Below are 13,079 nucleotides of genomic sequence, written 5' to 3' on the forward strand. Positions count from 1 at the left end.
GAGACGAGAAAGATAGATATTATGCATTTGAGAATGCATGCAATCATGGAGAAATTAAGTGTTGGGTCATCAAGAAATACCTTGTTGACACTTTTGTGACGCTGATGATTCTCTATGGTGTGGAAGTATGGAGCAATAACATAAGTCCACTTTGAATGAGTTTGAAAATGGTCAAAATCCATTTCTTAAAATGTCTTTCCAAGTCAAGAAGCAAATTCCATACACTATCCTTGAGACGATATCACTTCCCATTGAGATCATGGCCATGGAAATAGTTGTTGAATACATGCTTAAGGTTCAAAAAAGTCCCTCACATCGACTTCCTAGAATTGCATCTAGCTACAAAACCATATTCTTTGTTGATAAGGGAAACTATACACATCAATACATGTTAGATCCAATCCCGTTGTTTGTCATCCGAATCATTGCTTCCATGTGACTAAGCTCACTCACATGCACTACAATATGAGGTGGGGGCATTTGGGCACAAGTGATTAGAGTAGTTGATAGTGCACACTTTGCCCAAAACAAGTTTAGGAATATGAGTACCACACTTTGACACAATGCTCTAACTTTGATCACATTGGACAATGCTCTCTATACATCTTTGATCAAACCCAATTCTTCCACAAAGATCTCTCACTGTCAGATTGCAACATTCATTAGTAAAGTTCTTGAATATCAAGAGTCACTACTCACTTTCACATGTATTACGTGAAAATGTAATATTTTTGGTCTCATAGCTCATATTTAACCTTCGACGACGTAAGAAAATGCTCGTCGTAAAGCATATGAAGAAAGATTGAAAAATAAGGTTAAGGATAGTGCCTAAAGATGGAAATGTAGGCAAATAGGGACACGTGACCTATGAGACTAACCCACGCCTTTTACGACTATGCTTTTGGAATTGCAATGGATACCCATGGAATGCGGGATTTGGCATAGAGAAGTTCACCAATGACTCAGATATCACACTTCTTGTTGAAACATGGGAGCATGATACTCAAAGGATTCAAGGTTTAGGAAACTATAATGTACACTCTTTGATATGGGAGAAAATTCCAAGACAAAGAAGAGGACAAGGAGGGGTGGCATGTTTGATTAAGAGGGAAATAGAGAAATATGTCTCAATCCTAAAAAATGATGAACATAAATGCTACATATGGCTCAAAATAAACACTTAATGATTTGCCCACTTTTGTAGTTGGATGTTACATTCCTCATCAATATTCTAACTTTTATGCTTGTTTGGATAAAGATCAACCTTTTGCCAATCTAGAAGATGATATTGTTTATTTCAAATCCAAAGGAGAAGTTATTGTCTTTGGTGATATGAATGTTCATACAAGAAGTTTCCAACTTGATTCACAAGAATCTTTCACGCCACATATCTCAAGGATGCAAGAGGCTATGCAATGTATAGTCGCTCTTCTAGCGATGAAAAAGATCCGGACCAATTTGGGAATTTACTTCTACAAATGTGCAATAGTACCGGATTTCTTATTGCAAATGGTATTTCCTTATGACCCAACACCAATGGTTTTACATGTAGAAAACACAACAGAAATAGTGTGATTGACTATGTGCTACTTTCCAAAGGTATTTTGGATTGTATACATAAATTTTCACTTGGTGAATGGACACCGGAATCCGATCATAGGCCTTTATGTATTGATCTCAAAGTATGCATAGGTTTGATTGTGAGAAGGCTATTGAGATAATAAACAATCGCACTTGAGCATCAACCTTAAGCGAGTGCCCATGTATTCCAAGATGGTTGAGGATATGTTACAAATGACAAAGATACAACATGGTGCCACACTAGAATGCAAATGGGAAGCTTTCAAGAAAGTCTTCTCTCCTGTACAAACAAATGTTTTTCGGCCAACCGCACATCTTGGAAATGCACCAAGAAACTTAGGAAAAAATGGTTTGATAAAGAATGTTGTGAAGCTCGAAAGTGCCTTATGGTTTTGGATATAGTTAAGGATAAAGAGAATTACCGAAAGCATTTGCATGAGTATAAAAGGCTTATTCAAAGAAAGAGAAGAATATAGTAAGTTACTCAACAATTTATCCAAACGCAAGAGAAAGCACATGCATGTGCTTAATTTTGGAGAAATCTAAATGGGAAACATGTTGAGAGTTATAGTGACTTAACTCTTCACAATTTGTCTATGCATTGTAAGAATTTATATGAGTTATCTCTTGTCGAAAAGATGATGTATTATGGTTCTCTTTCACATGTCTCCCTTTTCTACAATTGAAGATATATGCATAGGACTTAAGAAATTGGCCTCTCGAAAGGCAAGCGATCATCAATGTATAAAGGTTGAAATGCTCAAATGGACGGGAAAGGAAGCATATGTATGGATAAGCGATATGTTTAATGATGCATTTCAACATGGTATGTTGTATGATTGGACTACAAATTGGATCAAACCTTTACATTAATGTAGAGATGTAAATAATGTAAACAACTATCAAACCATAATGGTTGGCTCATTAATGGCAAGACTATTTGGATGTATAATGGAATCAAAGACAAGTGTATGGGCTGAAAAAAATGGTAAGAGAGCTTATGGACGAGCTGGCTTTCAAAAACACCATAACACCAGTGATCACCTTGTCATCGAGTATTAATGGAGGAAAGTCGCATTAGAGGTAAAGGTTTATATTGTTGCTTTGTAGACTTCAAGATAGCTTTTGATATGGTACATGCGAATGGAAGAACTTCAGATGCCAAGTGAATATATGCTTGCAATTTCCCAAATTTATGAGAAGGTTATATGTTGTGTGCATATGAGAGATAGACTTTCAAATTTTTTCAATAACACTATTGGTGTTAAGCAAGGATAGCCACTCTCACCAATACTATTTGGTCTATGCATTGATGAATTGGAATAAATGGTTACCAAGTTTGCAAAGGAAGAATGTGTTGATGAAGTTGCCATTGGGAATGTTGTGATTATGATTTTGCTATATGAAGATGATGTAGTGCTTTTTGCAAATACTTTAGGAGATGCACAAAAGCTTAAGAAGGCATTGAAAAAAAATTGCATGCATACTAAATTAAGTGTCAATAGCTCTAAAACAAAGATTCTGCTTGTGAAGAGCCAAAAAAGAGATAAATCATGCATTATATACAACCATAGATTGACACATACGTGATATTCGTAATATTCTCCATGCGCAATATTCTCAATATTGGAGAATACGAAATGGCCCCAAGAATATTAGAAAACCATTCGTTTTCCAAAATAAATATAAAACATTTATTTATTTATTTAAATTTATTTCACCAAAAAAAGAACAATTATTCATTAATAGATTATAGTGTCAAGAGAGTTTATGAAACTTATTTTAATTAATCATTTAATTAATTAATTTTTAAAAAACCAATATTATTATATTTATTATACAAATATGATTAGTATGAACTTTGAAGATATGATTAGTTTGAACTTCAAACTAATCATATCTTCAAACTTTGAAGTACTATTTTTAATGTCAAAATAAAAATATCCATAAATTTTAAGGGAATAAAAAGTGAGAAATTAATGAGCCTTTATTTTATTTTATTTATTTATTAAAAATAAACGAATACTTATAAGTTATACATTTATTATAAAATTTTAGTGGTGTCAAATCCCCAAGTCCCTCTTTTATTATCCCTATTTATTGTCAAGTTCCTCTTTTTTTTATCCTAGAAAATTAAAATAAGCAATTTTATTTTTTTTGAGTTAAACGAATACTTGTCCACCCATTCATATTCGTATTCGTTTGCGTTCGAATGGGAAACCCGACGAATGCGAATATGTCAATCTATGTGTACAACAATGAGCCACTTGAATGTGTGGAAAGCTTCAAATATCTTGGCCATGAAGTTCCTTCAAATCATAGATGGAATGAATGTGTTACACGCCGCTTAGATGTGGGTAAACGAGCATACTATGCATTTGAGAACACATGCAATTTTGCAGATATTAAGTGTTGGGTCGTCAAGAAATATCTTTTCGACACTTTGGTGACACCGGTTCTTCTCTATGGGGTAGAAGTATGGAGCAGTAGCATCCCTAACTAAATCTACGTGGAAATAGTTTGAAAATGTCCAAAAAAAAATCTTACAAAGTTTCTACAAGTTAAGAAACAAACGCCCTACATGTCACGAACACACCAAATGCGGACTTGAACGAAGCACGAACGATGGGGCTACTGAGACGAAGATCAAGGAGATAAGATGGGGCGAAACGAGAATACTAGATTGGTGTGTCAATGACTAGCATTGAATCCCTTGAAACGCACCAAGGAGGTTACAAGTATTTATACTGTGAGTTGAAGCACATGCATTAGAATATTCTTGAGAATAGTTTGGAGAATATTCTAGAACCCTCTAGAACCTTCTAGTTCTAGAACTTTCTAAAAACTCCTAGAATGTGAATAGATCATCTATGAAGATTGTTAAGTAATTAGGTAATTAACTAGGGTTAATTAGAGACTAATTATATGGTTACGTTAAGCAGCGGAAGATTAGTATGACATGCACGTGAGAGTGTGTGAGAGGAAGAGAGAGAGAGAGAGAGAGAGAGAGAGAGAGAGAGAGAGAGAGAGAGAGAGAGAGGAAGTTACACTTATGAACACGAAGATAAATGGGGGATGATTGACTATATTCAAAAGTGTCATCAACATACAAAAATACCCACAATGAGGTATATATACAACCCATGTGCAAAAATGCACATGTGTGGGTAGAACATAGGTACTTATGTGTAAGTTCTACATTAAATGTACCAAGGAGTGGAAGATCTAGAATATCCCACTTAAGTACAAGGTCCTATTTAAAGGCTTAAGGTCAACACATTAACTAGATTCGATCTACGTAACTACTAAGTACATGTGTTGACTAACTAGATTAAACTAGTTGAGCTTGATATCTCAACACGCCCCCTCAAGCTCAAGTGTGAGACATCCAACGTCCGGTTTAGCTTCCTTCGGCCTCATCGGCATCGGTGCGGCTTGCGGCTTTCTTCGCGTCTTCACGGCTTCGTTGCGCGGCGGTGCGGCTTGCGGCTTTCTTCGCGGCGTTGCGCGTCTTTCTTCGCATCTTCGCGGCTTCATTGCGCGGCTCTCCGCATCTTCGCGGCCTCGTTGTGTGGCTCTCCGCGGCTTTGTTGCGAGGCTCTCCGCGTCTTCACGGCCTCATTGCGCGGCTCTCCGCGGCTTATTCTCCCCCTCAAGCCTGTGACGAAGGCTTGGATCCTCGGGCTCTTGTTCGGCCACTACCTTCATCGCGAGGGCATAGTGATGGGTCATATACTCGTTGTAGGCGTAACGAGTGACTTGGGTCTTCGCTCCTGATGAGCGGCGGAGTTTTTCGTTTGTCGATGTGAGTGTCTTCTTTACTCTGGTTGTCCTCATGATGGGTACACCGAACTCACTGTCTAGTGAGCGAGCCGAATTATCCGAATCATGGTCGTCGGGGTGGACCTCGACTTCGTATTCGGGCATCTTACCTTTGCCTTTGTCCGATGTCGGACTTGGCCGCGACGTGTTTTCATCGCGTGGAGGCTCTTGTGGGCCAATTAGCTCGGTAGAGGTTGGATTGTCCTTCGGTGGAGGACTTGGCCAAGTTTCGTCGTCTGAGTTGGCGTTCAACTCTTCCTCGATCAGGTCGGATGGAGTCGCATCGGGCTTATACCAAGATGCCGATTCGTCAAAAACGACGTCGCGACTTATCCGCACCGCTCGGTTCGAAGGGTTGAACCACTTATACGCCTTTTTCGCGGACAAGTATCCTATGAGGATACATTCTTCCGACTTCATGTCGGGCTTCTCTCGACTTTCGTTCGGGATACGTACATTCGCAATGCTTCCGAACACCTTGAGGTGCGAGAGGATGGTCTTCCTTCCAACGAAGATCTCGTATGGAGTAAGCTCGTGGACTCCATTGGTGGTGCACCGGTTCATGAGATAGACGGTCGTGGATGCCGCTGCCGCCCAATAGAAGTTCGGCATGTGCTTCTCACGCATCATGGCGCGTGCTACCTCGAGTATTTGCCGATTCATTCTCTCAACTACTCCGTTTTGTTGGGGAGTGTGTCGGCATGAGAATTCTCTATGAATGCCTTCACCTTGGAGGTAGGAGGTGAACTTGTCGGAGAAGTACTCCTTTCCTCCGTCCGATCGTAGGCATCGAATGTGCCGACCGGTTTCTTTCTCCACTTGGCTTTTGAGCCTTTGAAAGTGGGAGAGCACTTCACTTGACGGGAACTCAACGCTCCTTATGCACAACACTCGACCACAACCGAGCTTAGAATCATACACAGAAAACAGGAAACGGAAAAAACACGCAACACAAAGGAGAAGAAAAATGTACACAGGATGTTTACGTGGAAAACCCAAACTAAGGGAAAAACCATGGCAGCCCACAAGCTGCAAACTATCACTATGTTAGAATGTACAACAGTGAGTTCACGGAGGCAACGACCTCGTGCTTACGATCTTCGCCACAGGCGGCGGTTACAACAGAGGCAACAACCTCTTTCTCTCTCTCTGTACACTGTTACGCGCTCTATCTTCTTCTTGCACAAACAAGAATAACAACAGTAACTATAAGTTTGCCCTAAGTCATATTTATACTAATATGACTTTTCGGTTATTTACAAATATAGCCTCGATGGACTCTCAAAAACATATTTATGAATATGTCTCTTCATCCGGTGAGCATTCCTCACTGGGTCTGCACCATCCGACTCTCCGTACCCGGGTACTCCTCATCCGGTTCTCACCGGGTCTGCACCATCCGGCTCTCCGTACCCGGGTACTCCTCATCCGGTTCTCACCGGGTCTGCACCATCCGGAGGGACCTATCTCCCAACAAACTCCCCCTTCACTCCGGCATGGGGTGTCTTACTAGTCCGATCCTCTTCCGGCATGCATCCAGCTTGTCGGGTATCAGAACTTTGGTCAGCATATATGACCCATTCTCGGCCGTGTGGATCTTCGTCAGCGCGAACTCTTGGTCATCTACTCTTTCCCGGATCCAGTGATACCTTCGCTGGATATGCTTCGTCCGGGAATGGTAGGCCGCATTCTTAGCAAGGTGGATGGCACTTTGATTGTCACAATAGAGTCAGTATTCATCTTGCCGGATACCGAGCTCTCCGATGAAGTCCTTCATCCATAATATTTCCTTGCCGGCTTCCACAACTGCCATGTACTCCGCCTCCGTGGTTGACAATGCAACCGTCTTCTACAACCTCGACTGCCACGAAACAGCTCCCCCTGCATATGTCATTACATACCCGGATGTAGACCGGCTGGTATCCACATCAGCCGACATGTCCGAATCGGTGAAACTGTCAAGTTGAGGTTTTCCGGAGCCGAATCGGAGACACATATTTGTAGTGCCCTTCAAATACCGAAGTATCCATTTGACCACGTTCCAGTGCTCCTTGCCGGGATTGCTCATAAACCGGCTCACCACTCCGACTGCGTATCCTATATCTGGTCGGGTACACACCATTGTGTACATCAAGCTCCCGACGGCAGAGGCATATGGAATCTTCATCATATCCTCCTTCTCTGCTTTCGTCTTCGGGCTTTGCTTACCGGATAGTCTGCAGTTTGCCGGAAGTGTCGATCCGACCGGTTTCGCATCTGACATGTTGAACCGGTGAAGCACCTTTGTCACGTACTTCTCTTGTGACATCCATAATTGCTTCTTTGACCGGTCCTGAATGATGTGCATCCCTAGCATCTGTCTTGTCGGACCCAAGTCTTTCATTGAGAAGGTCCGATTGAGAGCCTTCTTCAGCATCCGTATTTGACTTGGTCCCGTCCGACGATCAACATGTCATCCACGTACAGAAGGAGTATCAGGAAGTCGCCTCCTTCGAACTTCTTCACAAACACGCAGTGATCGGCGTGCGTCTTGTGGTACCCTTGATCGGCCATGAAGGAGTCGAACTTCCGGTACCATTGCCGAGGGGCTTGCTTCAGTATGTACAGGCTCTTCTTCAACCGGCATACCAGGTGCTCCTTCCCTTTCTCCACGAATCCTTCCGGTTGCTGCATGTAGATCTCCTCTTCGAGGTCGCCGTGATGGAATGCCGTCTTCACGTCCAGCTGCTCTACCTCGAGGTCCATGCTTGTTGCTATACTCAGCACAGTCCGGATGGAGGTCATCTTTACTACCGGAGCAAATATCTCGTCAAAGTCCACACCCTTTTTCTGCTGGAACCCCTTCACCACGATCCTGGTTTTGTATCTCGGGGGGTTGTCGGCATCCCCCGGTTTCAACTTGTACACCCACTTATTTCGGAGTGCCCACTTTCCTTTCGGCAACTCCACCAATTCGTACGTATGGTTCTCATGCAGGGAATCCATCTCATCCTGCATGGCACTTAACTATTTTCGGTTGTGGGTGTCATCCTTCGCTTCTTCAAAGCTTTCTGGCTCCCCCTCATCGGTCAGCAGAACATGCTCTGCATCCGGAAATCTCCGGGGGGGCCTTCTCTCTCTGAGAGGATATCTCCGTCTTCGGGCTTCGGGCTTCGGTAACCGGCTCCTCCATTTTCTCTTCATCCGAATCCGATTCGGGGTCTTGGCCGGTTCCGGATTCGGCTTCCTCTACTTCTTCTTCAGCCTGTTTGATATCCTCACCGTATCCGGCTGGTTCTTCAAGTGCTAACCGGTCTCTCGCCGGTTGGGTCTGCTCATCGTAGAATCGGTCCTTACCGGTCGACTTGGAGTTCATTATCTTCTTCTCCGACTCCCTGTCGGCGAGCGTCTTGTCCTCCATGAAGATAATATCTCGACTCCGGAATACCTTCTTGTCGACCAAGTCCCACACTCGGTAGCCGAACTCATCGTCACCGTAACCGAGGAATATGCATGGCCGGGTCTTTGGATCTAACTTTCCTCTCCGGTCCTTAGCTACATGCACGTACGCGAGACACTCGAACACCTTCAGATACCGGTAGGATACTTCCTTACCGGTCCACACTCTCTATGGCGTGTCTCCGTCCAAGGGTACTGAGGGTGATCTATTTATCACATATGTCGCCGTCGACAGTGCCTCAGCCCAAAACTTCTTGGGTAGTTTTGCATGCGCTAGCATACTCCGGACCCTCTCCATTATGGTTTGGTTCATCCTCTCGGCTAGTCCGTTTAGTTCCGGTGTCTTCGGCACGGTAAATTCGAGCCGGATTCCCTTCAAGCGGCAGTACTCCTCGAACTGCCCCCGGTATTCTCCTCCGTTATCTGCTCGAACTGCCTTCAGCTTCCGGCCGGTTTCTCTTTCCACTCTCGCGTGGAGGTCTCTGAAGACGGATAGCACCTGATCCTTCGTCTTCAACGGTGTGGCCCACAGCTTCCGGCTGTGGTCATCTATGAACGTCACGAAGTACTGTGCTCCGGCATGTGACTTCGTGTCTACTTGACACACATCCGTATGCACCAACTCCAGTGGTGCATTACGTCTCATCGGTGGCCTTGGTCGGAAGGAGGTCCGGTTTTGCTTACCGGCCAGACAATCAGTGCACTTCTCCAAGTGCATGTTCTTCACTGGAATGAGGTTGTCGTCTACAAGCCTCTTCATCCCCTTCTCGCTCATATGACACAGCCTCTTGGGCCACAGCTCACCGGTAGTGTCAGATGCCACATTCACTTCTTCCGGACATAACCGGGCATTCATCAAGTACAGTGTGTTGACCTTCTAGGCCCGAGCCACAATTAGGCTCCCTTTGCTGAACTTCATGACACCGTTCCGGATGCTACCCGTGTAGCCTTCATCATCTAGCCGACCGGCTGATATCAGGTTCAGTTGAACCTCCGAAACGTGTCGGACATCCTTCAGCAGCAACTTGCATCCGGTTGGTGTTGTCAGCCACACGTCTCCTATGCCGACAATTCGGCATGTACCTTCATTCCCCATCCGGACACAGCCGTGATCACCGACTGAGTAGGATGAGAAGCATTTTCGGTCCGGGGTAAGGTGGAACGACGCTCCGGAGTCTACCACCCAGGTCATCTCGTCGCCGGAAAGGTTTATCTCACTCTCCTCGGTGATGAGCATCAACTCTTCTTCACTTGCCGCGATTGCCATCGTTCCCTTCCGGTCCGTTCCCCTCCGGTCTTTACCGTTCCGGTCCGGGGTCCGCTTCGAATCGGTACCGTCGGTTTCCTTGTCTTTACAGAAATGTCGACAGTTCTTTTGGAAGTGTCCCGGCTTGCCGCAATAGAAGCAAGTAGGCCTCCCCCTTGACTTTGACCGTGTCCCCGATTTCTCCCGGTTCTGGGGACTACGGTTTCTCTGTCTTCCGCGTTCCGATTCGGTAAGGAGCGCTTTGGAGTCGGAGCTCGTATCTTTATCTTTCCGACGCGCCTCCTCATCTAGCAAGCTCGACTTTACTCTTGCTAGGGATAACCGCTTTCCTTCCGGCCCGGCGTTGCCCAAAGTGACAACCAACGTCTCCCAGCTATTCGGGAGGGAACCGAGCAGGAGTAGCGCTAGTACCTCGTCGGCGAGAGGTACTTCCAATGATGTTGCCTGGTGGATCAGCCCCTGGAAGGCATTCATGTGCTCTGCCATGCTGGAGCCATCTTGGTACCGGAGTCTTACTAGCTTCCGGAATACCGAAACCTGATTAACAGCATTTTTGTTTTGAAACATTATGCCGATCTTCTCCTAGAGCTCATGAGCCTTGCTCTCTTCATTGAAGTTGTTGTATAGGCTCATGTCGATGAAGCACCGTATGTACGTCGTTGTCTTCATGTGCAGCACCTCCCATATCGCGGCGTCGATTTTGTCCGGTCTCTTGTCCCCGAACTGAACCGGCAGCTAGAGCTCTTTAACCACGAGCATGTCCCTCATATTCGACTTCCACACTGAATAGTTGGAGCCGGTGAGCTTTAACATGCCGCCAAACAATTCGTCCATTTTCTGTATCATTTCGCTTTGATACCACTTGACGGGAACTCAACGCTCCTTATGCACAACGCTCGGCCACAACCGAGCTTAGAATCATACACAGAAAACAGGAAACGGAAAAAACACGCAACACAAAGGAGAAGAAAAATGTACACAGGATGTTTACGTGGAAAACCCAAACTAAGGGAAAAACCATGGCAGCCCACAAGCTGCAAACTATCACTATGTTAGAATGTACAACAGTGAGTTCACGGAGGCAACGACCTCGTGCTCACGATCTTCGCCACAGGCGGCAGTTACAACAGAGGCAACGACCTCTTTCTCTCTCTCTCTCTCTCTCTCTCTGTACACTGTTACGCGCTCTATCTTCTTCTTGCACAAACAAGAATAACAACAACAGTAACTATAAGTTTGCCCTAAGTCATATTTATACTAATATGACTTTTCGGCTATTTACAAATATAGCCTCGATGGACTCTCAGAAACATATTTATGAATATGTCTCTTCATCCGGTGAGCATTCCTCACCGGGTCTGCACCATCCGGCTCTCCGTAGCCAGGTACTCCTCATCCAGTTCTCACCGGGTCTGCACCATCCGGCTCTCCGTAGCCGGGTACTCCTCATCCGGTTCTCACCGGGTTTGCACCATCCGGCTCTCCGTACCCGGGTACTCCTCATCCGGTTCTCACCGGGTCTGCACCATCCGGAGGGACCTGTCTCCCAACATCACTCTTCTTCTTCATTGGGTATATCCACGCATAACGCGAGTGGTCGTCGATGATGGTGACGTAGTAGTGGCATCCGCCAAGCGTTGGCGTTTGAGCCGGTCCCCATACGTCCGAGTGGATTATGTCAAGGAGGCCTTTGCTTGCGGAGCTCTCCTTCGGGAATGGGAGTCGATGTTGTTTGCCGAGTTGGCATGCTTCGCACACTCGGTCGACTCGTTTCGATTTGAAGCCCGGAAGTCCGATTACGACTCCCTTTGATTGCATTCCGCGAAGCCGTTGGAGGTTTACATGGCCGATTCGCTTGTGCCACAACTCGATGTTTGTCTCGGTCTTGAGACCTTTGGCGTACATTGCCGATTTTACCTCGTTCGAGCCGAGGATGAACAAGTGACCATCTCTCCGTCCCTTGGCTATGAGTCGGCCGTCTTTCTCGCTGAAGCAACCTTCATTGTTGAAGTGGACTTGCATGCCTTGCTCCACGATTTGGCCGACCGAGACCAAATTCTTTTTTATTGTGGGCACGTGCAAGACATTCTTGATGCAGGTTTGCTCACCTTCTTTCCCAAATGGGACATCGCCGATGTGCCGAATGGGATGCGGAGTGTCGTCTCCAGTCTCTATGTAGCCGGGTCGATCCGGCGTTCGCAAGTCGCAAAACCACTCTTGGTGCGACATCATGTGGTGCGAGGCGCCAGAGTCTACGAACCACGCGTGTTCGGAGTTGGAGGTGCTTGCGGAGTTTGCGGGATCGGAGGCCATCATAGAGTTCTCTCTATGCCTCATCACGAAGAGTCCGTCGTAGTCCGCGTATTCCGCGTTCTAATTTGTGAGTTGCTGGCTTGTTGAAGCCGACTCGCTTTGTCTTTTTCAGCACTCCTCTTCGCGATGGCCGATTTTGCCGCAATAATTGCACGTAGGTGGCGTCGTTCGTCGACCTTGTTCAGCGTGGAAGCTCCCCCTTCTTGTGAAGGTTCCTCGATGGTTTCCGTTTCCTTGCTGGAATTGTGAATTCCCTTCGTGAGATAGGTCGAATTGACCTCTTCCGCTTCGACCTCGTCTTTCGGCACCATCCGTATTGGACAAGAGCATTTGTCCTTCCAATGTGTTGGTCTTTGATTGAATGTGGTTTTCTTCGACCAATAGCATTTATTGGAGGTTGAAGAACGAGGGAGGGGTATCTCTCGCCAAGATTGTCGTTCTCAACAGGTTGAATCGTTGTGCGAGGCCGCCCAAGCATACTTGCACCATCTCGTCTTCATCGATATTGACATTGATGGAGCCAAACGAGTCGCAAATGCTCTTGATCTTGGCAGTGCAGTCCGTCACGGACATTTCTTTTTGTCGTATGTTGTTCAACTCTTGCCGGAGTTGAAGCTTGCGCACGGATGTGTCCGCAGCGAAAATCTTCTTGAGATTT

Source organism: Azolla caroliniana, unplaced genomic scaffold (genome assembly GCF_043228905.1).
Source record: "Azolla caroliniana isolate FFs.n. ecotype wild unplaced genomic scaffold, voAzoCaro1.0.p SCAF_13, whole genome shotgun sequence".
NCBI lineage: Eukaryota > Viridiplantae > Streptophyta > Polypodiopsida > Salviniales > Salviniaceae > Azolla > Azolla caroliniana.